General features: G+C 41.6%; 1 long non-coding RNA gene and 1 pseudogene across 1 annotated transcript; one reads left to right on the top strand and one right to left on the bottom strand.

Annotated features, from left to right (window-relative positions):
* The first annotated feature begins 7,055 nt into the window (after positions 1-7,055).
* Positions 7,056-7,910, top strand: LOC126489609 (putative glutathione-specific gamma-glutamylcyclotransferase 2; annotated as a pseudogene).
* A 4,228-nt stretch (positions 7,911-12,138) lies between these two features.
* LOC126489603 (uncharacterized) lies at positions 12,139-21,486 on the bottom strand. The gene is made up of 4 exons (XR_007588964.1): positions 21,299-21,486; positions 20,301-20,409; positions 14,017-14,161; positions 12,139-12,353 (listed from the first exon to the last, which is right to left on the bottom strand). It is a non-coding gene; the product is annotated as an uncharacterized lncRNA (long non-coding RNA).
* Positions 21,487-24,765: the final 3,279 nt, after the last annotated feature.

The following is a 24,765-nucleotide window of genomic DNA, read 5'->3' as shown; positions in this document are numbered from 1 at the left end:
CTCCTGCCGGGGAGGCTTCTACCATCCCATGACTCTACAAATGCTCTCTCTCCTCCCACGACCACTGCCAGCTGACACGTTACTCATCTCTGCCGTGTCATCAAGGTGTGCCCAGACTGATTTTTGCCGTCAAAGTACATGTGATTTTAAAATATCTGTTAAATTTTTTGGCACTAGAATACAGAAAATTAAGAATATAATAATTTGGTAAACTCTAATCAGTGCTAGACATGGAGGATATAAACATTGAATAGACATGGTCCGAGGCTTCAAGGGGTTCCAGTCGACAAGCCTGAGAGACGAACAGGCAATACAGGCTCCATACAGCACTGGAAGTAAACATTATAAGCAGAGGCCACAGCATTTGCCTAAAACGCCCAGGTCTGCTTGTGACATTGCTCCGGATTAGTTTGAAAGTGCTCGAAATCCTCCAGACTGAGATATGGTTCCCTAGAGGGCTAGTCACGCCTCTCTCCTTACCTGGTCAGGTAAGGACGGAAGACATAGGTATAGGTGGGGTTCTGAGTGGTGCGATTTGGTGTTAAGTTCACTTAAGCTCATAAAGCTTGTTTCTGAAAGAACTTCCTGTAAACAAGGTGCCGTGACGGCTCCAGCTCATGATGAATAAATGAAATAGCTGATCAGCAGACACACTGCTGAAGGAAAGTGGCTTACACAATAAGTCTTTATTTTTCCTGTTGTGAGGTGTGGTTAGGTGACTTTCCCCTGGTCAAGGGACTTTTGGGCTGACTAAATGATGTTGCGAAGCTTAACCGGGCAAACCAGGAATTATTTGCTCTTTGATGGGGAAAAATATGATGCCTTCTCGCTACCAGTGAAAAATACATTTTTTTTTAAACATGTGTGAAAGCATCATCGGGCCAGCGGCTTGAATTTTAAGGTTGTGATTGTCTCAGCCTTCCTCAATCCTTTCTAACTAACAGATACTTTGTAAAACTGTAATCACAGTGGAGGATAATGCCTCCCCACACCCGCCCTTCCCAGGGCAGGATCCAGTCTTGTACAGCAAGAGAGATGGCTTCCTTCTGCTTCTGACGATTTTCATTCGTTTTTGGATTTTAATCATCAAATCAAAACTAAATCTGGCTTCTGTGGAAACCGAAGGCCGCTCCAGCCAGGGAAGCACGTAGGCTAACTGCGGATCTTCACGCTCGTCTCCAAATCCAGTCCCCCAGTCTCACGCCCAGCTCTGTAGCGGACCATCTGCTGTGTGTGGCCCCTCCTCACTCTCTGCCTCCATCTTCAGGAGAAGCAGATCTTGCTGGAACATTCAGTTTTCCTCCCTCCTGTGGACACCCTCAGATCACCTCATAGCTCATCCTCATTTCTAAGAGTCACGATAATCTAGAAACACAGTTCTCTAGAAACTTCCAGTCGCCGCACCCAGCGGGATTCCATAAGAATCCCCCACTAGGCAGCACACAGACACGACACTCTGCTAAAAATTGGAGAAGACATCAGAAACCAAGGAACAAAGCCCCCACCCAACAAAACCAGATATTAGCATTAAGAATTAAATCGTTCCAATTGGCATGCCTACGCGCCAGTGTGAAGATACCATCAATAACATCCAGGACAATGTGCCCCCACTAGAGCCAGGCAGCTTTACTACAATGCACCCTGAGAACTGAAACATCGCTGAGCACAAGACAGAGACCTGAAACTAGCCTTTATAAATGTAATAGAGTTCTTAAAGAGGAAACGGAGAAATCCCTTAAAGAAATCTATGAAAACGCAAACAGTGAAAGGAAGTGAATAAAACAGCTCAAGACCTGAAAGTAGAAACAGGATCAATAAGGAAAACCCAAACTGGGGGAAATTTAAAAACGAAAAATTTAGGAACTCGAACCGGAAACTCAGACGCAAGCCTCACTGACAGAATACAAGAGATGGAAGAGAGAATCTCAGGCACTGAAGACACTACAGAAGAACTGGACATTATGTCAAAGAAGACATTCATTGTTTTTTTAAAAAAAAAAAAAAAAAGTCCTGAGCGTAAAGGAGACGTCTATCAAGGTATAAGAAGCATAGAGAATACGAAATAGCCTAGACCAAAAGTAGAATTCCCCTCAGCAAACAATAATCAAAACACATGTATGGATATACACACATACACGTATGGAACAAAAAAGGAGGATTAAAAGCTGTAAGAGAAAAAGACGAAAAAGACCAAGTAACATATAATGGCAGACCTATTAGAATTACACCTAACTTCTTAATAGCGACTCTGACAGCCAGAAGGGCCTGGACAGACTATGCTGCAGACTATAAGAGACCACACATACCAGCCCAGCCCAGACTACTGTATCTCGCTAAACTTCCAATCGCCATACACGGAAAAGATAAGCATCAAACCAAACTTAAGCAATACCTACCTATAAATAATCTACAGAAGGTGCTAGAAGGAAAACCCCAGGACGTTAACCACAGCCAAGAAAATACGGGGATTAAATAATCTCAGAGCAGCAAATCAAAAGAGAGGAAGCATGCACATACATATGCATCCCCCACCATAGCAACAACAACAAAACAGGGATCAACAATCACTGTTCATTAATATCTCTCAATATCAGAGAATATCCCAATTCTCCTACAAAAACACAAGACTAACAGAATAGATGTGAAAAAGGGGTATACATCCTTCTGCTGCATTCAAGAAATACACTTTAGCGTCAAAGATAGACAGGCACTACTTCAAGTAAAAGGATAAAAAAGAACAAAAGATGTTCCAAGCAAATAGACCTAAGAAGCAAGCAGGTGTAGCCATTTTAATATATGACAGACATCAAACCCAATCTAATCAGAAGAGATAGGGAAAAATATTACATATGCTTTAAAGGAAAAAGAATAATCCAGAGGACATTGCAGTTCTCAACACTTATGCCCCAAACACGGGCACCCAAGTTCATAAAAGATACAGATTAACTCTCTGAATCCTATTAGACTGCACCTTGAATCACACATTGACCCACACATGCTGACAGCAGGAGGCTTCAGTACCTGTTTCCTCTCACCAGTAGACAGCTCATCCAGACTAAACCATACAGAGACATGACGGAGCGACCATACTGTATAAACCAAATGGGAACCTAACAGAGAGTTACAGAACATTTCAGCCAAACACAGAAGAATATACCTTCTTCTCAGCACCTCATGGAACGTTCTCCAAAACTGACCACATACTCAGATACAAAGCAAGTCTCAACAGATACGACAAAATTAAGTGACTCCCAGAATCCTATCAGACAACCATAGATGAAAGCTGGATATCAACCACAGCAGAAAGCCTACAAACTCATGGAAACTGAACAACTCTCTATTGAGTGAAAATGGGTCAATACTGAAATAAAGAAATTGAATACTTTCTAGAACTGAATAAAAATGAATACACAGCACATGCAAACTTAAGGGATATAATGAAGAGTGTCCTTAGAGGAAAATTCACAGCACTAAGGCTGCATTTAAAAGAAAGAAAGAAAGAAAGAAAGAAAGAAAGAAAGAAAGAAAGAAAGAAAGGAAAAGGAAAGAAAAGAGAAGAGAAGAGAAGAGAAGAGAAGAGAAGAGAAGAGAAGAGAAGAGAAGAGAAGAGAAGAGAAGAGAAGAGAAGAGAAGAAAAAACCTGGAGAGCTCCCATACTAGCAGCTTAACTTCACATGTGGAAACTCTAGAACAGAAAGAGGAGAGATAACATCCAGAGGAATAGATGGCCAGAAATAGTCAAACTCAGGGCTGACATCAATAAAATAGGAACAAAAAGAAGGAGACAGAATCAGTCCAACAATGTGTTCACTCTTTGAGAAAATCAATAAGATTGGCAAATCAACTAAAAGGCAAAGAGAGAATAACCAAATTAGAGATGAAAGAGGAGACATGAAAACAGGCATGGAGGAAATCTAGAAAACCCGAAGGATGTACTTTAAAAACCTGTACTCTACCAAATTGCCAAACCTAAAATAAATAGATACATTTCTTGATGGATGTCAATTATCAAAGTTATATCAAGCAAGATGAAATAAACAATTTGATTAGATCTATAACCCTTCTGAAATAGAACCCGTCATTAAAAGTCTCCAAACAACCACAAAAAAAGCTTAAGGCTAGATGGTTTTAGTACAGAATTATATTAGACTTTCAAAGAAGAAGTAATGCCAATACTCCTCAAATTATTCCACAAAACCAGAAACATAAGGAACATTGCCCAATTCATTTTATGAGGCCACAGTTACCCTTATACCCAAACCACATAAAGACTCAACAAAGAACGAGAAATACAGATCAATTTCCCTTATGAACACAGATGCAAAAATACTCAATAAAATACTTGTAAACGTAATTCAAGATCACACCAAAAAGATCATTCAAAAATGATCAAGTAGGCTTCATTTCAAGATGCAGGGATGGTTCAATACATGAAAATCAATAAATATAATCCACCATATAAACAAGGTGAAAGGAAAAAGTTCACATGGTTTTTAAGATGCAGAAATGGTCACTGACAAAATCTAACACCCTTTTATGAATAAATGTCCTGGAGAGATTAGGGATGCTAGCTACATAGCTAAACATAATAAAGGTAGTTTATAGCAAGTCCACAGTCTATATCAAGTTAAAATGGAGAAATATTTAAAGCAATTTCACTAAAAACAAGAATAAGACAAAATTGTCAACTCTCTCCTATTCAATATAGTACTTGATGCTCTAGTTAGAGCAATAAGGGAACTGAAGGAGACCAAGGGCCTGGAAAAGAAGTCAAAGTATCTTTATCTGAAGACGGTATAATAGTATACATAAGTAATCTGAAAAATTCCACTGGGAAACTCCTACAGCTTATAAACATTTTCAGGAAAGTAGCTGGATACTGAGACCAAATTAACTCACAAAAATTAATAGGCTTCTTATTAACAAATGATAAATTGACAGAGAAAGAAATCAGGAAGCAGCACTTTCTACAATAACCTCAAATAATATCAAATATCTTGGGGGTAATTCTAACCAATCAAGTGAAAAACTTGTATCATAAAAACTTTAAGACATTGAAGAAAGAAATTGAAGAACATACCAGAAAATATAGAAATCTCCCATGCTCATGGACCAGTAGTATTAATATAGTAAAAATAGCCATCCTGCCAATAGCAATCTAAGGATTCAGTGTAATTCCATCAGCATTTCAACACAATTCTTCACAGATCTTGTAAGGACCATCTTCAGCTTAATATGAAAACACACACACATGCAAACAGGAGAGCTAAAATAATTCTTAATAAAAAAAATAACTGCTGGAGGTACCACCATGCCCAGCCTCAAATTGCACTAAAGAGCTCCAGCAATAAAAACATCCTATTATTGGCACAAAGACAGAAAGGCCCAGACATAACTCCACATACCTAAGAACACCTGATTTTAGATAAAGAGGGCAGAAATAGACAGCGGGGAAAAAAGAGAACATCTTCAACAAATGATGCAGGTCAAACTGCATGTCTCCATGTAGAAGAATACAAACATACTTATCGCCTTACATAAAGCTAAACTCTACATGGCTCACGGACCTCAACCAAAACCAGATACATTGAACCTGATAGGAGAGGAAGTGGTCTTGAAACAGCCTTGAACTCATTGGCAAAGGAAAAACCTTGCTGAACAGAACACCATTAGTTAGCACAGGCACTACATTAAATAATTAAAACAGGGGACCTTATGGAACTGAAAAGCTTTTATACGACAAAGGACACCACCATTTGGACAAAGTGGCCGTCTACAAAATGGGAAAAGATTTTTACCTACCTCACATCCTAACATCCAAAACGCATAAAGAAAACAGCTAGATATCAAGAAAACAAAGAGTCCAATTAAAAAATGGGGTACAGATATTAAACAAAATTTCCAAAAGAGGAAAACTCAAATGACTGAGAAGCAGCTGGATTCAGGTGACCTCTTTAGGTTAGTGTTTACCTTCTAGCACCTTCTGAAGGCTGTATTTGTAGATAGATGATGCTTACATTTGATTTTATTATGGAATGTTTTATTTTCTTTGTCTATTGTGCTTTGCCTTGAGAAAGAGCATCCAAGACCTCACTCCCTTGCAACTGGAGACTCACAGGGGTGTCACAGGGTTCTCCCTCGAGAACAAGTGCCTGGGTACAAGCGGGCATTCCCTGCTCTCCTTTAGCCCGCAGAAACACCAGGACAGCACCCAAGTCAGATGTCACCCTGTCTCATCGCTGTCCGAAGAATGTTCCTTGTCCTCACTCAAACAAACAAACATTAGCTTCAGTGAGCTTCTGGTGGCGGCCTAGGCTGCCATTCTCCACTGGGCAGTGGAGTAATTGGAAAAACCCTTTCTCTAAATTGGGAAAGAAAGAGCAACGGGAGAATGGATGCTCTGCTTCAACGCTTTCATTGTGTAATAGAGGGGCCACGGATCACAAGTGACTCAGTGCCGGTCCTGGAGCAAGGGGAAGGTAGAGGATGAGACAGAACCCAGACCTGCTGCCTCTGAGACTCCCTATATCTGGCCAGCTCCTTTGGAAGGACAGCTTTAGAGCACCAGGCCTGAAGAGCCTCTTATTATGAACTCTTCGGGGAATGACATCAGGGAGCGTCTTCACAGAATTCAGTCTTAACCACTCATTCCCTTAGGAAAAAGGATCAGGTAAAGGACCAGAAGCCCAGCCACTGTCCCACCTTTCAGTGTCACATTTATCCCCCCACACCTCTCTGGTCCACCCCATGTAGATACTGGTTGTCTTCCTATCCCCTTTCTTACTGTCCCCCTAACTGGGGCATTAGCTTCAGGGAGTACACAGAAAGCTGTGGGGATTCGCGCCTCCTCACAGTCCCACCGTGTTCTTACCAGCTACAACCCCAACATCCATCAGCTAGAACAGCTAAGTGATTTGTCTATAATATCCACTCTTTTGTCTCAAACTAATGTCCCTTAACTACCTTGATTCTCTCTGAGAAAACAAGAATGGGTTCCCAAGCAGCTGGTTACTCATGTTGGCCGCAGTCCGGTTCTGATGCTGAGGTCCAGAAAGATGTGGATGTTTGGTCATGGCTCGCTCTTCTGGAAGGTGGACTTCCCCCTACCTGGGCAAGCTACAACCAGCACTTCAAGCAAGGCAGCACCGATCACCATGGGGTTCCTGGCAAGCCTGAAAGAATCGTGACTCTTGTTGAAAATCCTGGGAGCAATTTATGGGGTGTTGCTTACACAATCCCAGTAGGAAAGGAAGAGGAAGTGAAAACACACCTTAACCCAGAGAGAAAGGAGGCTACAGATCTATAATGGTCATTTTTTTTTATTCAAAAGATCCCACAATAAAACCATGCATTGGAACGTGGCATTCCTCATTATCTTGGTCCAGCACCTATGGAAGACACTGCTGAATAATTTTTTAAAAAACTTTATTGATTTTTATTGAGCTCTACATTTTTCTCTGCTCCCTTCCCTGCCTCTTCCTTCCCCTCAATCCTCTCCCAAGGTCCCCATGCTCCCAATTTACTCTGGAGATCTTGTCTTTTTCTACTTCCCATGTAGGTTAGATCTATGTATGTCTCTCTTAGGGCCCTCACTGTTGTCTAGGTTCTCTGAGATTGTGATTTGTGGGCTAGTTTCTTTGCTTTATGTTTAAAAACCACTTATGAGTGAGTAGATGTGATAATTGTCTTTCTGGGTCTGGGTTACCTCACTCAAAATGATGTTTTCTAGCTCCATTCATTTGCCTGCAAAATTCAAGATGTCATTTTTTTCTGCTGTGTAGTACTCCACTGTGTGCAGCTGGTCCAAGTGCAAGAAATGCAGAATAGCATTTTGAACATGCAGATTCTATTAGGAAACCTGTCCAGAAGATGCAGACCAGAAACTCATCTCTGTGGAAAACCTAGTTTAAAAGGAAAATAGAACCTCGGTAGCACACATAGCTGCCCACTCCTCCAAACAGAGAGAACTTTTAGTCTTCAAAAAATAGCTTCATTATTGCTGGGCAGTAGTGGCGCACGCCTTTAATCCCAGCACTTGGGAGGCAGAGGCAGATGGATCTCTGTGAGTTCAAAGCTGGCCTGGTCTTCAGAGGAGAGTTAGTTCCAGGACAGCCAAGGCTACTCAAAGAAACCTTGTCTTGGGGAAAACATGATTAATAATAACTTCAGTACAGAAACAATGGTTTGTTCGGGACATTCTTACTTGAAAATCGTACTATTGAATGCTGTAATTGGAATATTATCTAAATTTTCAGCTTGGTTACGGGTGTCCTAAAGCATATTCAGAAGATTTGCATACAGAGAAAGTTCAAGTTACATAGTGATTTCCTAGCAACATGACACCTGACATTTGTTCATTAGAAACACAGGTCTCAGTTCACTTCCTGTTTTTATGAGAGTAACCATGGTTTACAGTATATAAGTTTTTAGTAATCTTATGAGAAATAGATGGTAATAGATAAGGTTCCAGGACTGATTGTTAATTTCCTTGTTATTTGTGATTAAAATAAACTCAAATTTAGGCCAAAGGAAATTGAATTTTTTAAATATAAATTGTTTCCTTGGAATTATAATGTGCTATTTCTCCAGGGGGGGGAAGTATTTCATTATAGAGAAACACTCAGCAGAGATTATAAAAATCACATCCACAAATGATAATGTCATTTACTTTTTGATTCTGGTAATCACCAATTAGTGGAAACATATGAAAATTGTGTTTGAACAGATTTTATAGTTATGACCTTACAAACAAACAAGTAAGCAAGTAGCCATCACATCTATAAACAAAAGGATAACAACTCCTGAACAATACTTAAAATGTGACAGGAATGATGATGTGTCCTTTGCACACACAGCATCAGAGTTCACAGGAAACCTGCAAGACAAGACAACGATTATCACCATTCTTCAGGTTAGGAAGTGAGCATTGGAACTGGAGCCCAGGTCTGCTGAGCACAGACCCGGGTATTGGCTCACAGCCATTTCTATGGCCTGTTGCTAAAATCATCCTAACTACAGGCATTATCCTGGAGGAACCTTCTGGTGAGTTAATTTGTAACATGATTTTGATATGATGGGCTGCTTCTTTTCTCTCTTGGTAGAGTCTGTCCCGGGCTTTTACAGTTCAAGTCCCAGCTATGGAATATATATATAGAGAGAATTTTATCTAAGAGTGTATCCCCTAATAAATTGACTAAGCTCTAGTGGAAGACCACACACCCAACAATATTTAGGCAACACAAATTGGTCTTCTATTTTTTTTAAAGGGCCATGAATTTGGGTGGGTAGAGAAGAGGAGGTGGATCTGGGAAGGAGAGGCCAATTATAATCAAAACACATTGCACAAGATTGTAATCCTCAAAGACTTACTTTTAAGAAGCATTAATTGACAGAAAAATATTTACAAACAAGTCTTTATATATGTGATACATCATACATGTTTTGTTTGGAGATTTTTTAATTTGTGTTTCTCTGTTTTATAAAGGTAACTACTTCCTAAAATATAATGTATAACATTAATATTTGATCAAATGACTTTCCCATTGGGTCTATGAGGCTGAATTTTCTAAAGTGGGTGGGGATTGAGAGAGGAGGACCTGAATTATGCGTATCTTCTCTAGAAGATTCAAACACAAGAACAGCCTCAGGCCACTTGAAGGAGTACTTGTTCTGGATGCCAAGAGTTTTGGAACTTTCTTCACATTTGTAGGGAAGTACAAGGAGGTCGGGAGTGGTGAGGGAGGGTGGGCTGATGGGCACAAGAGGAGATAGCCTAGGTTGGGCAAGGCCAGGGCTGGCTCCCCTCAGCCTGCAGCTCTTCCTACAGTCTTTCCTCCTGCTAAGCCTAATGTTCCTTCTGCTCCACATGTCTCCTTTTCTCACACCAAGTCTCTCTAGATGAAGATTTGTTTTCTGAGCTCCCACTCACTGAAACACGAGGCTGTTCTTGAGAGGAAAGAAGCAATATGTCACCGTGATGAGTCTCAAGTTCCAAGCTTCCAGGAAGGGGCAGACATTCTGGTCACTACTGTTCGCTCTTCTACTTTTCCCCTGTGATTGCCCACCCTTGAAATAGAGAGAAATAGTTGTCTCTGCACATGGCACTTGGACATGTTTTGGGTAGACCTCGCCACTACAGTGATATTGAAGACAGGAAGTGAGCGCTTGCTCTGGAGTCAGCATTGGACAAGCATTCATCCACCTGGTCCTGGAGCTACTGCTGCTCAGGCTTCATTGTGAGGCTGTCTCCTACCTTGCAGAAACCAGTCCTAAAACTACTTGATAACAAAGTATCTCCTCTTTCGGGTATATGAAAAACAAGAAAGGTCACCACTAATTTCAAGAGTGAAACTTTTGCTCATGGAAGGCCAGACATATGGTGTGGTGGGGAGTGTACAGACAAGCAGGAAGCCACATGTTGTAGAATTACTTGCCCTTCACAAAGGCAAAGATAGCTACACAGTCATTTTCCTTGATGATACAGTCTCCCTGCAACAACACTTAATCGTTGAGCAAAGCAATGCCCATGAGGGGAGCTGTTTCTTGTAGAGGGCATAACTATGCAGCTTAGTTTAGTCCTTAGAGGAAGAAATAAGCAAGAAGCCAAAAAGCAACAACTAATAGAGTAGAACATATGCGCCCAACGGTCACACACATCCACCAGCTTGTTCTGTGCTATAAGGAGCCCCTACTGGGGCCGGAGTCTCAAGATGTTGTGAGCTAAACCCAGCTGGTTGGAATGGACAGGACTGTTTAAGAATTAGTTGCCTGGTTTGTTTGATCTTTTGAGCATCTTGCCCAAAGTCTCACTCAAAATTGTAGTAACCCATCTCACAGAAAACAAGCCCCACTGAGCACACGCTCTCAAGCCAGGAAATGCTGCGGCTCCTAGTGATGAAGCGTTTTCAGCGGCCCGGAAGCCTCAACTCAGACCCTCCCTGGGATGGGGCACAGCATGGACACAAAGGACTGTCAGCACACTCAACTTAACAGTCCTGGATAAATTATTTACCTTCGCTGGCCCCAACATCCTCCCTGAAAGACCGCATTGACTTCATTAGATGGTCTTATTCCACCATCAAGCTTCAGATATGTAGAAGTTTGGGGTATATTTATTCGGTACATCTGAACCCAACTTGTACTAATCTGCTCTTTCCATTGACAAAGGGGAAACAAAACATAATATCCAAAAGATCTACTGTATATGTTTTTAGAGTTGTAGTTGTCAGAATACGGTAAGGCTCCTTGTAGCTACACTCCATCCTGGATGTTTGAGCTGAAGCATAGCAAGTCTGATCAGGCATGCACTGGAGAAAGATGCTGGGAGACCTGGTCCTCTACTGGCATGCCAAAGAATGATGTCTTTCGAGGAAGGGACCCGTGGCCAGGCCATACTCAGGACCTGAGTGTGTTGTATTAACAGTGATCTCTGTACAGCCCGCTAAGCTGCTCCTGATGGAATTTCCTTGAGAAATGACTGAAGAATGTGCACTTCCAGCCGGGCGGTGGTGGTGCACATCTTTAATCCCAGCACTCGGGAGGTAGAGGAAGGCGGTTGTCTGTGAGTTCAAGCCCAGCCTGGTCTACAAGAGCTAGTTCCAGGACAGTCAGGGATATTACACAGGGAAACCCTGTCTCTAACTCTCCTCCTCCAAAAAAATGAAAAAAAAAAGTGCACTTCCTATGGCAGACCTCATGGCGGGGTTTCTACATATACTTGATTGACATATAAATATAAATGCAGCTGCCATCTGGCAGCAGACAGTGAAGGGACATAATATAATGATCCTAGATGTACCAGGAATTTAAGATTTGCAGAAGTAAGGCTGGCAAATTGCCATCCTGTCTATACATATTCATTTCCTTTGTTTGAGCAATATCTATGGTAGAAAGAGTAATTTCATTACTTCTGTTACTACCTTTGAGCCAATATTTAACAGCTGATTCTATTCATTTATAGTATTTATATACTTAACATATCTACTTCTTAAAATGCTGATGATAAATGGATAGATATGATAAACTGATGTATGCATATGTGTATGTGTCTCTGTGTGTATATATATAAGTTTTAATGGAAACCAATGTCATCAATATCAGCCAATTATTTCATTGAGCAAATATCACTACCTCTGTTCTCATAGAATTTATTAATTAATAAGAGAAAGGGAAAAGCGAATAAGAATATTCATAAAAAGAGATGAATAAATGGTTGGAGAGATGGCTCAGCAGTTAACAGCTCTTCTTGCTCTTCCAGAGGAGCCAAGTATGTCTCCCAGCACCAATATCAGGTTGCTCACAGTCAGCTGTAACTCCAGCTCCAGGGATCCAGCACCTCCGGCCTCCATGGGCACCTGCAATCACATGCACAGATTCACACAGACACATACACATCATTCAGAAAGTAAATTGTTTTAAAGAGATGAATGGCCTTATATAGCAGAATGTGGAGGTCCTTGCTGTGTGGTTCACAGGCCTCAGGGGATCCTGAGCCTCTCCTGGGTGTCTAAACAAGGAGACTCTGTGTCCACTGAGATACTGATGTATTATTTATATTTCTCATTCTCATTTTCCCAAATACACAGTAGAGTTTCTAGAGGTAAATGGTCTGTGCTACTGTAACACACGGAATGTAGAAGCAGATTAGAAACTCTGCCTCCTTCTATTAAACTAGACATTAAAGAAACTGGTAAAAACAAATTTTTGCACTAAATATATTGCTTTTGTAATATTTTTTCCAATAAAAATGTTAATAATGTCAACATGTCATAAGTTTATGGTTATATTTTTAAAAATCAATAAAAATTCATTTCTTAGTTTTACGTTCTCTTAAGACTTATTTTTTTTATTTGTGTATGTGTATGTGTGTGTGCCTGAGAGTATGTATGTATACCCCCCACACACAGGTATTCACGGAGGCCTGAAGAGGTCATCAGAGCCTCCATAACTAGAGTTACAGGTGGTTGTGAACTGCCTGCTGTGGGTGCTGTAAACCACACCACGATCCTATGCAAGAACAGCAAGAACTCTTTACTGCTCAGCCCCCTCTTCAGCGCCTTTCGCTTTCATTTCTAAATTACACTGATATGTAATTTATATATTAATATATGGATACATACAGATAAATAAAATCTACATATGCAGAATTTTTTAGAGCTGTCAATACAACTGAAGACGATGGAGAGTCCTAAATTTGAGACATGCTAATCTAGACTGAGCTACTTTGTCCAGAAAGCTCTTAGCCTCACTTCATTCATTCATGGTTCACTTTTTGGTCATAACTAATGGATGTTTCTCCCATGATGCCTTTGCTGATTCCCTTCCCTTTAGCAATCATATAGAAAAATACTAGTCAGACAAATGGTATGTGTCAAGTACTACTGCTTTAGTGGCTTATAAATATATGAATAATATATATATATATGATACTACCTCTTAGTCATTATTACTAATTTCCCATTTCTCATAGAATATTCTTACTTTGTAATATTGCTCCTACAATGTAAGTTATTAACTCTATTAATATTTAAGTTCATTGAAAAGTCTGAGCTTACTTGAATAGAAGTAGACTAATTTAAACATGATCAAAGGCACAAAATTAAGGATCTTCAAGGTACAGTCAAAAAGCAATAGGATGATTAATGCTAAAATGTCATTAATAAGATTTCTAAGACAAGGAAAAAAGAATATAGATGAAAGGAGACTGAATATTCTGGGAATATTTTGTAGATTTAATTTGGAGAAATTAACATATCGGTGCTGGAGGGATAGTTCAACATTAAAAGTACTGGCTGCTCTTCAAGAGGTTTAAGTACCTGTATCTACATGGTACCTTACAACCATGTGTAACTCTAGTTTCAGGAGGTCCAATGCTCTCTTCTGGCCTCCTTGGATACCAGGAAGGGACAGGGTGCATGCACATACACATGTACACACACACTCACACATACACACACACACACACACACACCACCACCACCACCACCATCCCTACATGTAAAATAATAAATAAAATACTTTCAACAAAAGAAAGGGATGGATATCTGAAGTCCAGGATTCAAGGCAATGAAGAAGGGAGGGGCAATCGTGTTCTGCAGCTTGCTTCCATCACTCAGCAAGGAAGGCGAGGTCACAGGCCACCATGGGTAAAGCTCATCCCGGCCTGGGTTAAAAGAAACACTTTTACTGAATGTGCCATAACTCCACATAGTGAGATGTTCATGGCTTTTGAAAGACTCATTTTTACTTCATAAAACTGAATTTTCAAAAGTCACTGGATCCCACAGCATCTAATAGCTTTAAAAAAATTATGACTTTATAAAAATAAGTATTTTAATTAGATACTTTAGTGATCTCAAAGGAATTTTTATATTCTTTATAAACAAGAATAATATTTTCCTAAGAAGTATACCATGGTTTCCAAAAACACAGAAAGTCCTAAAGAAGTCTCCACTTGTTGACAAAGTTCAAACAATTTAAAACTGTATCACCAATTCACAGGACAGTTACGGGTATGTTCCTAAATGCACCCAGGCCCACCAAGCATACACAATGAAAGTGCCGGAAGGTAAAGAAAGACAGCACATGACCCGCATAGTAGACTTAGGGGAAAACAGGGAAACCAGGGCTCCAGAAAGGGGCAAAGCCTGGGCATGTCACTCTGCCCCTTGGGCTACACCAAGCCAGGAACCTGCTTTGCACGTTTTCCTTTGATAATGTAATAATAGCAACAGCCATATAAGAGACGTGGAGTAGCTTAGGTGGCATACAAAGGTTTGGGGAATATATAAGTATTTTCTATTGGCGGCTGAATAATAACAACATGAAATTACGGGTTTTCTAAAGCACATTTTGGATAAAGAGAATAGCCAGGACGTATGTCACAGCCAGGGAAAGCAGTTCCTGTATGGATTCTTACATTATGGATGCTTCTTATAACCAGTCATCAAAACACCCTGGAGAGGCCATGGGTCCATAAAAGAGACTAAGCTCATTTGGATTGTGACTCTGGGCCCCTAAGTGTAAGAAAAATCTTAACGTGAGGTTCACAGGATGTTTTAACTTTTCTTAAGAGTTGTATGTATTCTATAAAACACTTGCCATTTTCCTAAGTAAGCACTTTAAAAGTTCTTAGGTTGAAAAAGAATAACTTGCCTCTCTGTACTGGTACCCAGTGTTTGGGTGTGTGGACATCCACACAAATACACACACCCTGGTACTAGTACCCAGTCTTTGGGTATGTGGACACAGAGGCAGAGACGCCGAGTGCACTAATGTCAGGAACTGATTTTGATTCTGTTTCCCTAATTATGAGACACCGACAAAATTACTTCATTTCCCTAAGTCCCATTTCCTTTTGTTACAAATTAGTTATAGCAGCATCTCTGTCTACTTCAGAGTCACAGTGATAACTCAAGAAGATTTAGAGGAAAATATTTTGTACAAAGATACAATTTTCATGAACTATCTTAACGCATGCCTTATGCTAGGAGGGCTGTTTCAGTAAGTGTCTTTGTTAGGCAAAAGTCGAGTTATGAAACTAAAAGTACAACTTTCCATATGATGTGGCACTTCCTGCCCTGCTTTACAAGGCCATGTCCCAGATGGGTGCCTATTTATTACCATATGACCAACCCAAGCGCTGATTGCTGTTATTAGGGCATGAAAATATTAGCCAAGCCAAGATCCTTGTTGTGAAATGTAAGGACCATGCAAATCTGACATGCCACACGCTGTTAGCCTTCATTTGTGGTTCCAATAGTTAAGGGGTCTAAGGATCGTTTCAACACATGACTAGAGCTGGAAATAGAAGCCTAAAAGTTACCTTACTGACCAAGATTTCTACTGGTAATAGGAGATCATGGCAAGATCACCTTAGGGCTGATCCAAGAGAATGAGAAGGAAAGCAGGTCCTCCACCCGGGGGCACCACCCTTTCATCCTGCTGAGCTCAGGACAAGGTGCCTACGTGCTCACTGCCCTAGCTTAGAACCTCTCTGCACTACCCTGAGCCTAAGAAAGAAGTCCTTCACTGCAGGGCCCTGCTTCAGACTCCACTTCACTCCTAAGGAGCTTCTCACGGTAACGTTGCTGCTTCTAGATCCCAGTTTCTTTTGCCTAGTCCAAGGACACCAGACTTGGCTTATCAACTCCCTTGAAGAATCATGCAGAAATGATCAAAGGAGCCAGACTAACAAGATACCCTGCAAAAGAGGCCAGGCAGGGTCTGTCACTGTGGAAGTACCTCAACTACCACCTGGGACAGTAGCCTCTGAGCTCAGCCTGCCTGTTAACTTAGAGGAACACACATCTAAACACGGCCAGAAATTTTCAGAAAAAAGAAAACTTGACACTGGGATTTTTATTTGGAATTTTAACTTCGTAAATATGAAGCAAATCAAAGTTATTTTCCAAGTTAAAAAAAAGTCTTTGTTTTCAATTCTATCATGATGAAGTAACATACACCAACAGGCCATGTCTGAGGAAAGGCAACACCTCTCTGCCTGATAGCCAAGAGCTAACCAGTATGCTTTAGGACCAATCTGCTGCTGGCGTTCCATTGTTTGGTTCTTGTCTATGGCAAGTATTTCAGACTACACTGTAAGGAGATCAAAGGCACAGAGGAAGAAAGGTGCCTGAGAAGTGGGTCCCTGTGGCTCCCTTTGTCTGCTTCTCTGGCAAATCTCGCTGAGATTGCTAAAACGTCCTATGAACAGAAGACACAGCACACACAGCTCATGCCTACAGGATGCTCTGTAGCTCCTCCCCCAGGCATTCTGATAGTTGAGTCCCTGGGTGAAGGGAGAAGACTGTACACCAGAGGGCAGGAAGTCAGCACACAGCACAGTGCCCAGATGAGAGCGGCATTGGCCTTCTGAGTCTGAGATGAGTTTATTATGATTTCCAGTTACTTCAGAAGACTCTCTTTGAACCAGAGTATTATGTTTACCCTAGAAGAGTTTTAAGACCATCTTGTTCTGCCTTTCCATTTTTTCAGGTAAAAAATAAACCGTGTACAGAGGGTCTTCTAAGCCAACAACATCAGTACCACTTGGACTCCCTCCTGTCCAGGACTAATGGCTTGGAGGAAATATGGGCTCCTCCTCCTCCCTCCTGCTTATGAGGTCAGACTGCATGTCAGCTGTTCTTAGCAATTGTGAGGGTCAAGAGACATTGTCAATGCTCAAGAGAGTCTTCTGTCACACACTACGCTACGAGCACCCAGGGACTGTCTCCATTTCACTGGGAACTGGTAGCATATGTCCTTGTTACTCAAAACATCTCTGGAAAGCTTGCCTCCACTGTTTGTAACTTTACAACAAACTCAGAACATGACTCAGATGAATCTGGTCTAATATCCTTATAGAAACCACTTTGAAACCGGTGAGCCTGAAAATTGCAAATGGGAGCTCTCCAGTTGAGGCCATAACAGGCTTTCCTCTGAAAGAGCCAGGCTGTCCTCTGCCAGGGAGAAAGCAGGGTCTAAAGTTCAGAGGGCAGTCTGTGAGATCTGGCTGGCAGCTTGGCCACAGCTAAGGAAGAAGTCACTCTTCTTACGTAATAGGAAATGATCTTGCAACACGGCAAGAATGGCTCTCAGCGAAAGCGCCTGTGCTGTTCAGTCCTCCATAGAAACTAGCCTCACAGCCATGCCCTGCAGGACTGGGATCATATTTTACTGGGAGGGCTTTATAGATACCTCACTGCTACTCCCGGAAAAACAAAAGGGCTATTGATTGGGCTCCCCAATGCAACTGTAGAGTAATTAGGGCATGGACCCTTTCCAGACTCTTTCTAAGGTGAGTCATTTGGAGACCTCATGTCTAGGGTGCTATACTCAGCCCCCTGTTCTCCCCCAGCCATTGAGGCCCCTAACATGTCAGAAGGGAATAGAGTGATCTGTTAATCTGGGTATTTTTATTGTTACTATTGTTTTGGTAGAGATGGTAGCCTCTACTGTTTCAAAAATGTAGGTTTTGACCTTAAATAGTATCACTCTTAAGTTTTCTCTTTGTTCTGTGGATGTTACAGAACTGTTTTCTACACAGTAATGCATCTTGAGACTGACTCCAACTAGAAACTGAATTAGCTCATTCAGGCACACCCTGGTGTCAGTTAGCAAGTGTTGTTTCACCGCAGTAAACAGGGTCCTTACAGGGCACCCCGTGTCTAATGCACTCATGGCCTTTGACCTCTCACACAGGGAGCCAGAGCATGTCCCATTACAACATACTCAGAAGAAAAGTACCAACAAGCAGTATCACATACTCAGAAGAAAAGTACCAAAAACCCAGAGATATTTTGAGTAACAAGGACATATGCAATCAGTTGCTGGTGAAATGGAGACAGTCCCTGGGTGCTCGTAGTGTAGTGTGTGACAGAGGAATGTCCTGGGGAAGGCAGTGGAACAAATCTAAAGCAATTCACATTCATAAAATAAAAATTTTATTTTTTTCATTTACCCCAGAACTAAAAGTAGGATTGATATTAAAAATATGGCTATCAACTACAGTAAAATACTTGCTTAACATTAAGAAGCATTTCCCTGTGTTATCTTCAAATCACCCTTGGTTTAGACCTAACAAACTTCCTCGTAGTTTCTAAAACACTCATGCTGAAGCCTGAATATACTCAACTCTCACTACTGCTTCAGACATACACTCTTTTCTCCCTGGTTCTGGTAAAAGAGTCTAGGCTATCTCCAACTAGTAATCTTCTGTAATTTGAGACAAAATGTCTATTCCCCTTTTTCATTTAAGCTGCTGGTGAGATAACTCCACATCGATGGATTCCTCCTTCAGTTCCTTCTCCTCAAACTGAGGGGAGTATCTGTGTTTTGTAACAATATATGTTTGGGGACCAGAAGCGGGGGATGGAGGGAGAAAGGGGGGGGAAAGAAAGGAGAGGTGGGGGAAGGAGGGAGAAAATGAGAGAGGGAGAGAAAGGGTAGAGGGTAGAAATTATACATTTTATCTTCCCTCACTAAAGAGCCAGCTATCCACCTAGCCAGTCATCCATCTGTAAGCGTGGACATACACATGCTCTCTACCAAACAGAAATGCCCACCAAGGACCTACCAAGGAGAAAGAGAGCATGGATCAAACCGAGAAGGCGGCATGCTGTGCACTCTTAACAGTGGTGTATTGACAAGTCGAGCACCAGGGAAAGTCGTGTGGAGCAAAGGGGTCTGTAGACTCCCAAATTACCAAGGTCCTGATTAGGGGACAGGAGAGAGTGCCTGGAAGGAGTTCAGGCTAACACGGAAATCTCATTACTCTTGCTTTACGTGTTGTACGTGCCCTACGTGAAAACCTCAGAAGGTGACACTGGCCACTCTGTGGGCATGTGTGACTCCATGAGTCATTGCTAGAATATCAAAGGGATTCTTAGTCAGGAAATAGTCTCTGCCGTGCTGTTTATGATCAACAAGTTAGGCAAATGCAGCCTGACAATCAAAAAAACCAGCACAGAGCCATAAAACCCCTCGGATTTGGAGCCCACGCCCCATTTACTGTAAATGCCCTTGGCTGCCCCGGGCCTTTCATCATTGCAATGGAGCATGCAACTTCTCGATAGACAAAGCCCAGTTCTGCACTTTGCTTAGCATTTCCTCTGAGGGAGTCCACTAGGATTCACCCAACACACAATAGGCACACAATGAGATACTTTAGCAACGATCGTTTGTAGAGCGGATATGCCGTTTTCAGGCAAAATTATCTCAAAAAAAAAAAATTCTAAATCAAAGTCATTTTGTATCTTTTCCATTAGGCAGACTCTAACACAGAGCTTGAGACTGTCAGTGTATTCTTCACTGGAGGAAAGGATGCTTTTGTTGCTTAGATGAAAATGACTTGTGAAGCTAAGGTTTCTCCTTAGAAGGACACACTTGTAACCCGGAGGAAATCACACTTTTATTTTTGTTCGGCTCAGTTTCCTCATGAGCAGAGGACACTTAAGCAGAGGGAGGAATGCTCTCTATGAGAGTAACTGAACCTGAACTCTGTGTCCCTGAGGCAGAGAATGTTAAGAGGCATAGAGTCTGCTCTGGAGAAGAATTCAGGTCCTTGAATATTTGAATGGTTAATAAAGCAACATCAGCTGGATCCTCGGGAAACTGTTCACAATCCCTTTCCCTGTAAGTAAGATCAGTAGAAACACCATAAGACTTGGAGATGTTCTCCGTGGGTGACTTCTGTAATGTTTATGTAGCAGGAGTATTAACAAGCGATTTAATTTGTTCTTATGTTTGTTTATTGGGGGCACTAGTACTACAGGGCATGTGTAAGTCAGAGGACAACTTACAGGATTTAGGTCTTTCCTTCCACTTGTGGGCTCAAACTCAGGTTGTCAGGCTTGGTGGCAAGGTCTTCCACCTCTGAACCATCTTGCCAGCCAGCAAGTCATTTTTGCCCTAAAAGCATCATCAAATAATTTTAGAGCCAACAAAGGTGTTGGTAAAGATGAAAAAAAAAGAGGAAGGGAAGGAAAAAGGGAGGAAAGGAAGGAGGGAAAAGAGAGGGAGAAGGACAGAGCAGGGAAGACGAATACATTTGAAACAAAAGCTAAGGTTTCTAAGCTTATTTCTTATGCATCCCGTGAAGCTTGCCAGTCCTCAGCTCACAGGGACAGGGAAGGACGGTATGCCTTCAGCGCCTAGCTCACAGGCTTGCCTAAGGGAGGAAGGAGCCATGGAAAGACGCTTAGTAAAACTTAATGTGTACTACAAATCAATGGAACATGCCTGCCCCCTTTTCCTTTTAAATGTGAACCGTTGTTTTTGTGAATGGAGTGAACCAGATCTGTAAACAGACCTTAACCTAACTCCAAAAGTCTGTAGAAGAGGAAACTGACTTTTTATTATTATTATTATTATTATTATTATTATTATTATTATTATTCCTATTGAGAAGACAAAGAGAAACCAAGGTTAACAATCTAAAGGCAACTCATCAGAGGGTGTTCCACTCTATAAAGGTCATTAAGTCTGGTAACCAGGCAACTGGAGTACCTCCCACTTTGAAGTAAGACGGGTGATAGTGGCATAAGTCACCCTTTCCTTAGTATCGGGTGCAATTGCCACCAGAACAACGCCCATGCCCAGGTGATAACTGGTGCTAACGTGGGTCATCATGTCACCTCCTCAGGATCATTCCCAAAACAGACCAGAAATGCCATGTGGAAACTTACAGCTGACTGTCCTAACTGACGGAGAAGAACAGCAGACGATCTGAACGCCAATCGCTCCTGGCTCTTCCGCTCTGAGAGAAGCTTATGTGTCCGAGAAGGCATGCCTCACTTACCTGTGTTGAGACGATCATGACAAGCAGTCTGGAGCATCGTCAGACAAAAACAGTCATTAGGCTGGGCTATTCTTAACTCTCTGCGTGGATTGCAGGGGAGAGCTTTTCCTGAAAACCCTAAGTTCAGATGTTTACAATTACAGGCAATGAGGCTCAAAGAGACAGCCTCATGGATCACTTGTGCTTTATTTTTGGTTTTGTTTTCATTAGATGCAACACTGAGCTGAGCCGTGAGCCTTCCAGGGAGTTGCACAACTTCAGTTTTTAGAGATTGTGTTTCATAGTCACGGAAAAAAAATAATTGGATTTAATAGGTTTTCACAATTATATTATCTACTTAACCTTCCAAGATCATTACTCATTTAATTGCAAAGCCCCAGGGAAAGATCACAGGGGAAGGACCATGCTAGAGAAACATAACAGAAGAAAAAAAAGCAGGTTCTCTACAAATGATGGAAAAGTATTTCCAACATTATGAATGAACTCCTAGATTTGAAATAGTTGTGTCTCTTTGATAATTGCATACATTACAAAGCAGAGACTTGAAGATTAAAGTTATATTTATTGGTGTAGAAATGTACGTACATATCTGCTTCCAAACAGATAATAAAGGCAAGAATGATAAAATTGCAAGCCCCAAGCTGTGAGTGACAGGCATTTGCTGTGTTATTCAGGCTTTGCTGCAAATACTGCCATCCCTTATAGAGGAGTGATTACAACTAGAGATGTGAAAGTCATGGAAACAGCCCGTCCCTGTATCAGGGTAGTTGGTACATAAACTGTACCACATCTATGGGGCAAAGATGCTCTGGTCCTTGTGGGGTTTAAATTTGTCTCTTAGTTTTTAGAGTACCAGAAGAGGTTAAGTCATGTTGTGAGCATTAATTCACTGCTCTACAAATTATTGCATTCTACAAGCTCCAAAAGATGTTTCCATCTTGATGGCCTCTAAGGAAACGTCCTGGGCGAAAGGCTTACTCCCAGTCTGGTTTTGATTCTCTCGTTTATTTCGATGGGATTAAAGCAAAGCAAAAGCACTTAACAAAGCAACCAACCTGTATACAGAGCACTGTATTGGACTCCTCATTCTGGTTGGAAGCCAAGGCACTTAGATTCCTGTTGCTTTTGTCAACTCTTCTTCAAGCTGCACTGGCCTTGTTTGTGTTCACTCCCAGTGTTCTAGGTTACTCTGTCAACCCAGGCTCCAGTTGTCCCACATCCTCCCACAGAGGTCATATTTTACTATTGAGAAAGGCTCAGCAGGAGGATGAAGTACTATGCAGTCACAAAGCAACCAAAACACCAAGACACCGCCCCAGCAAGATGAAAGCTCGTGGTACGTGGACAGTAGAGCTTCCAGCTGAGCAGGAGGCTGGCTGACGAAAGACAATCACAACAATCTCACAAACACACAGTCCCTCTAGGCTTCCTACAGACCTATAAACCCGGGCTGGAAAGACTTTCCCAATCAAGGCCCGGGCCAGGGTTTGAAAGTGAACAAAGTCCACAGGCCTCAGGACAGTGACTTGCTCAAGCAGGTGGATGAGGAAGACACCCCGCTCCTTGGTAAGTCGCTCCTTGGTAAATTGGTCAGTTTCAACGGAACAAAAGAAAAGAATTTTCCTGATCAGCCATTTATTTGAAGAGTACATTAAAGAAGGAAATAGGGCTGAAATAAAATTCAAATAGTATACATTTTGTGAAGAATTAAGAATCCATTTTTATTAGGTGACTCGTTAGTGAATGGCAATATAAATAAGATTTGGTGAAATTACTCTTCTAAGTGTCAAAAAGATGTTTTCAGTGAAAAACCTTTGCAAACACAAATAAAATTGGTTTGGTCATTCGGTTGGTAAAACTGAACGAGCGTACCAGAAAATTCTGTGCATTCCAAATCTGCAGCCACTCCAAAGCCCTCTCCCCATCTCTGGTCAATGATGGCATGGCTCACTTCTCTGTCTCTCGTCCAACCACCCAGTCTTCTCAGTAGGGCTCCCAGAGCCTCAGTCCAGGCACTGGAAACTTTCTAGGTAGTATCTGGGCATTAGTGTCCCAGGACCACAGCCACGGTAGCGGAGCTGCGAAGGAGCTGTCAACAGGACTATCTGCTCTATAGATGGTGCAAACTGCTCTTGCCAGGCCAGTACTCAGAACCCCAGAAGCTTCCAGACCCATTCTCCAGAGACCCCTAACAAGAGGACCATGCTCCATCTATTCGCTCCCCCGTTCTTCATCAACACCCACATTCACACAAAGCATTCCGCCACCACCCCTGGCAAGAAAGCACTGAAGTTAGATGGAAACTGATTTTATTGGCATTTGGTGAAAAGGCAAAAAGCTATTGAGAGCCCACCTGTAATCCTCTGTCCTGGGTGCTCAGAATCCAGTGATGAAAAGACTTTAGTGATGAACAGGCCGGTGTTAACGGCACACCCTACAGTCCCGTGTTAACGACATCATTAGGCCATCCTGCTCTCTCTCTCTGACTCCAGGGCCATGACTACACTCTGCTTTAAAACACATGGGAATCAGTTGATCTCTCAGCAATCACGCTGGAAAAAGATTGCTCATGTTGAAGATGAAGAAACTAATCTTGAGGGATAGTGAGTGTTTAAACCCAAGTCATAGGTCTAGCAAGTGGTAGACTCAGCAATCAAACTGAAAGCTTTTGTGCAGAAATCGGCTGCTTGCTGGATGGGTCACCCAACCTCCTGAGGATTAATTTTGGGAAATACTTTTCTAAGAAACCTTCTAGTGGTAACACAACAACAACAAAAAAAAAAGTCCTGAGCACCTACCCTATGCAAAACCTGCCCTGGCCTCTGGGAAGACGATGTAGCAATGCAAGTGTGAATGCAATATTGTCCTGACTCAAGGGAGGTGGTGAAGGGGATAAAAGTCACCAGATGGCAACAGCCAGTCCCAGAAAATGAGTGAGATAAGGAAGTGGGAAGGAAGGAAAGCACCAGGTAGGCACTGGAACCTAAAAGATCCGGCATGAGCTTTTGGATTTTATCTGGGAAGTGCTATTCCACCCAATGACTCTCCAGACCCAGAAGAAGGGGAGGGATCATGTAGCCTTTTCTAGGCTCTTGAGTTGCTCCTCAGATAAGACATGTATTCTGACTCCTAGGAGTGATTTTTTTTTTTTTACATTAGTAAGCAAAAAGATTTTATTCTAACAAGATCAAAAGTCTCTTGGAGTTGGGTAGCATGTCTTCAAGAAAGTAGAAATTTTCAGAGAACTGATAAAGCAATTTAGGTCATGAGGCTAAAGGGCAGAGCTAAGCTGTTAAGAACTCTTGTAGTTTTACATTAGTTACTTTATCGCGACATCTTGATGTAGTTTTCAAAGTTCACTTTGAGGAAACTGACAAACAGGTCAGAAAAACAAGAATTGGAATTGCCATCCTGAATATGTAACATACACTGCCAATATATGTTTTAAAAAAAATAAGTAATTTAAA

Source organism: Alexandromys fortis, unplaced genomic scaffold, assembly GCF_014885135.2.
Source record: "Alexandromys fortis isolate MF-2015 unplaced genomic scaffold, M_Fortis_MF-2015_v1.1 scaffold_211, whole genome shotgun sequence".
Lineage (NCBI taxonomy): Eukaryota > Metazoa > Chordata > Mammalia > Rodentia > Cricetidae > Alexandromys > Alexandromys fortis.
This window is presented reverse-complemented; position numbering and strand designations above follow the sequence as displayed.